Here is a 5,159-nt window from a genome sequence, read left to right on the forward strand (position 1 = left end):
CAACCAACCGTCGCCGCTGCCATGGCTCTAACATAGCCATGACCACCGACCCCCCCCCTCGTGCCCCGCCGTCGTGCCTAGGAGCTGCGATGAGCACCTCTACGTCATCTGCGCCCTCGACTTGGAGCTCAGAGCTACCGCCTGGGCCGCATCGAGCTCGTCTTCTTCCTTCAACTGCTGCGGCCTCTACATCAACGTCGCCTGCTCTGCTTCTACTAAGACAACGCCGGGCCCCCGCGCGCTTCCCTAGTGAGCTTCCACTCCTCCTCCTCCTCCTCCTCGTGCTTCGGTTCCGCCCCTCTGGCTAGCTAGTTTCCATGGTCATAGATCGTCTCCTCCCCGTCGCTCATCACCGTCATTTCGGTCGACGTCGAATTCGCCTGAGCCCTCGGTCGTGCTCATCGAAGCCGTAGTAGGTCGTAGCACCAACCCACAGACCCAGCCGAGCCTCGCATTGTCGTAGCCGCACACACCCGAATCCCGACGCCGCCCGCGAGCTCACCCCGCCCGCACATCACCGCGGACGCTCACCCCACCCCACCCCCCACCCCGTGCTCCCTTCCTGCCCTCCGCTGCTGCGCCAAGCGTGCGCTCGCTCGGCCGCCTCGTGCTTGCCCAGTCGTGCGCTGTCACGCCCATGAGCCTCTCTAGTCACATGCCCCTGCATGCTTTGCTCTCCGCTGCCACCCCCGCAGCTTCTTGTGCAGTAGCACCCCGCCTCCACCCGCCATTGGTGCTAATAGTCATGCCCCTACCACAGTCATGCCCCTACCACCCCTGCCGGCCACCTCCCCTTCGCCGGCTGCCCTCGCATGCCCCTTACCCTCAGTCGGCCTACTTTGGTTGCCCTCACTAGGTGACACTGCTTGCGCCAATACCAGCCGCACCGCTACTTCCCAGCGTGCGTTGCCGCATCGCTGTGTCCGGCTCGGCCTCCGCCCCGCGCCCTTGCCCGCTAACCCTCTCCTGTGGCCTATGGGCCATTAACGGATAGGCCCCCCCTCTTTAAATAAAAAGAATAAATAAATAAGTTAATCAATTAATTAAACTTAATTAACATAATTAGCTAGGTTAATTAACCTAATTAACTAAACTTAGTTAGTTAAAGCTATTAGTTTAGTTAGGTCAATGACAAACGGGCCCCACTGCTCTGTTTGACCACTGACGTCATCCTGGTGCAATAACTCCATTTTAGATTTAATATTAATTTCAGAAATTGTTTAAAACTTTGAATATTAGTAGAAAATAAACGGTAAGTCAGATGAAAAGGTTTTGTACATGAAAGTTGCTAAGAAAAAGATGATGAATCCAAATACGCCCTCGTTCATCTGTCGCATGCCCCTATCATAGCGAACATGGAACCGTCCCCTCTCTTTCATCTATCCGAAAATGCCAATCTTCGGGAAAACTTTACCATATGTTATTCCCCTTCGTCGGTATTGAGTAACACTATGTTAGAACACCCCCTAGCTCTGCCTGTAATCATGTCATGCATCTATGTGTTTTGTATTTACTGTTTATTCCCCCTCTTCTTCTTCGGTAGACCACGAGACCACTGTCGATGCCACTGTAGTCGACTATGTCACCGCCGACTCTTCTTCCCTTTCAGCACAGCTTCCACGCAAGCAAACCCCCTTGATCACTCCGATATCACCCATTCCTTTCTCTCTCATGCCTGTATTAGATTTTGCTACTATTATTGATTGCTCATATTCTGATGCATAGCTTGCTTTTGTAACCTACTCATTGTACCTTAGCTGCTTATCCTAAACTACTTAGTTTAGGTTGGTTAGTGATCTATCAATGAAACCTCACCTAGTCCCAGTTACCCCGCCTTGATGACCGATTACTTGATCAACGTGATTGATGACCAGAGCATGACAGATCACCTCACCCCCTTTGTTGTATGACTCTGCAGAGCTACAATCAACCGCCGAGGGTGATACCTCATAACACACTCCTGGTGATAACTCTATAGTGTAGCTATTCAGTCGTGGTCATCGAGGGTGATTCCTCCTTCACCACTCCCGATACGACTCTGTCGTGCAACCTCAAGTGTGAACCTCGAGGGCGATTCCTCCTACGTTCATGTTGATGATTACATCTAGTGGAATCCATCAAGGGTGATTCCTCGAGTTTTCCCCCTTGATGTTTTAGGCACATGGTTACCTTGACTTTACTTCAGACCTTTGTTAAAGTCGGGCGGGCCCAGAGAGCACCCGCGAGAGATTCTAGTGAAAGTCGGGCGGGCTCGGAGAGCACCCATGAGATGTTATGGTGGCTGCTGGCGGTTTCGCAGTATCACCCAGGAGGGGGGTGGTAGCACGGGACTTGTCCCGACAGCCGTCACTACTTTTAAGTATTAATGCACTAACATGTTTGGGTATTTGTTCTGAGTTGGCCACCGTTTTGTATGCACTAACCAGCACATGGGAACAGTTATGGGCACTCGGTGTCGTAGTATAAGCCGAATCTTTGTGAGACGTCCAGTTCAGCATTGTGGGCCTGTCGGGCCAATGCCATCCATGATGAGGTGGTGCTCTTCCCGGCTCGTCACGCAACGACCCGGAGTGCAACAAGCGATGGGCCTAAGAACCCGGAGTGCTTAGGATGTAGATCGGTGGGGACCTCTCTACTGAGCCTAAGTAGCTGTGATGTGTTGATCTTCCGAGGCTGGTGTTGGTAATATGCCCTAGAGGCAATAATAAAATGGTTATTATTATATTTCCTTGTTCATGAGAATTTTCTATTGTTCATGCTATAATTGTATTAACCGGAAACCGTAATACATGTGTGAATACATAGACCACAACATGTCCCTAGTGAGCCTCTAGTTGACTAGCTCATTGATCAATAGATGGCCATGGTTTCCTGACCATGGACATTGGATGTCATTGATAATGGGATCACATTATTAGGAGAATGATGTGCTAGACAAGACCCAATCCTAAGTATAGCACAAGATCGTGTAGTTCGTTTGCTAAGAGCTTTTCTAATGTCAAGTATCATTTCCTTAGACCATGAGATTGTGCAACTCCCAAATACCATAAGAATGCTTTGGGTGTACCAAATGTCACAACATAACTGGGTGGCTATAAAGGTACACTACATGTATCTCCGAAAGTGTCTGTTGGGTTGGCACGAATCGAGACTGGGATTTGTCACTCCGTATGACGGAGAGGTATCTTTGGGCCCACTCAATAATGCATCATCATAATGAGTTCAATGTAACTAAAGAGTTAGTCACGGGATCATGCATTACAGAACGAGTAAAGAGGCTTGCCGTTAACGAGATTGAATGAGGTATTGGGATACCAATGATCGAATCTCGGGCCAGTAACATACCGATTGACAAAGGGAATTGTATACGGGATTGATTGAATCCCCGACATCGTGGTTCATCCGATGAGATCATCGTGGAACATGTGGGAACCAACATGGGTATCTAGATCCCGTTGTTGGTTATTAGCCGGAGAGATGTCTCGGTCATGCCTACATGATTCCCGAACCCGTAGGGTCTACACATTTAAGGTTCGGTGACGCTAGAGTTGTGATGGGAATTAGTATGTGGTTACCGAATGTTGTTCGGAGTCCCGGGTGAGATCCCGGACATCACGAGGGAAGGTGACGCTAGAATGGTCTGGAGATAAAGGTTTATATATGGGAAGTCCTTATTCGGTCGCTGGAAGTGTTCGGGGGTTTATCGGTATTGTACCGGGACCACTGAAAGGGTTCCGGGGGTCAACCGGGAGGGTCCACCTGCCCCGGAGGGCCCTATGGGCTGAATATGGAGGGGAACCAGTCCCTAAGTGGGCTGGGCACCAAACCCCCCTAGGGCCCATGCGCTTAGGGTTGGGGCAAACTCTAAAGGGGGCGCCCCCCTTGGCTTGGGGGGCAAGCCTTCCCCCCTTGGCAGCCCCCCCTAGATCCATCTGGAGGGGACCAGCCCCCTCTCCCTTGCCCCTATAAATAGAGGGGAGGTTTGAGGGCTGCCACACCCTTCCCCTGGCGCGGCCCTCCCCCTCTCCAACACCTCCTCCTCCTCCGTAGTGCTTGGCGAAGCCCTTCCGGAGAACTGCAAGCTCCACCACCATGTCGTCGTGCTACCGGAGCTCTCCCTCAACTTCTCCTCTCCCCTTGCTGGATCAAAAAGGAGGAGACGTCCCCGGGTTGTACGTGTGTTGAACGCGGAGGCACCATCCATTCGGCGCTAGATCGGATCTTCCGCGATTTGAATCACCGCGAGTATGACTCCATCATCCATGTTCTAGTAACGCTTCCACTTAGCGATCTTCAAAGGTATGAAGATGTAAATCCTCTCTCTTTCTTGTTTCTAGAATCTCCTAGATTGATCTTGGTGATACGTAGGAAAATTTCGAATTATTGCTAGTCGATGCGTAGATTCTATGCACGAGTAGAACGCAAGTAGTTGTGGGCATTGGTTTGTTCAATATGCTTACCATTACTAGTCTTATCTTGATTTGGCGGCATTGTGGGATGAAGCGGCTCGGACCGACATTACACGTACACTTACGTGAGATAGGTTCCACCAACGGACATGCTCTTGTTGCATAAGGTGTCTAGCGGGTGTCTGTCTCTCCCACTTTAGTCGGATCGGATTCGATGAAAAGGGTCCTTATGAAGGGTAAATAGCAATTGGCATATCACCATTGTGTATTTTGCGTAGGTAAGAAACGTTCTTGCTAGAAACCCATAGCAGCCACGTAAAACATGCAACAACAATTAGAGGACATCTAACTTGTTTTTGTAGGGTATGCTATGTGATGTGATATGGCCAAAAGAATGTGATGAATGATATATGTGATGTATGAGATTCATCATGTTCTTGTAATAGGAATCACGACTTGCATGTCGACGAGTATGACAACCGGCAGGAGCCATAGGAGTTGTCTTAATTTGTTGTATGACCTGTTTGTCATTAAAAACTCCATGTAATTACTTTACTTTATTGCTAACGGTTAGCCATAGTAGTAGAAGTAATAGTTGGCGAGACAACTTCATGAAGACACGATGATGGAGATCATGATGATGGAGATCATGGTGTCATGCCAGTGACGAAGGTGATCACGCCACGCCTCAAAGATGGAGATCAAAGGTGCAAGATGATATTGGCCACATCATGTCACTTTATGATCTGC

This window comes from Triticum dicoccoides, chromosome 6B, assembly GCF_002162155.2.
Source record: "Triticum dicoccoides isolate Atlit2015 ecotype Zavitan chromosome 6B, WEW_v2.0, whole genome shotgun sequence".
In the NCBI taxonomy this organism is placed as follows: domain Eukaryota; kingdom Viridiplantae; phylum Streptophyta; class Magnoliopsida; order Poales; family Poaceae; genus Triticum; species Triticum dicoccoides.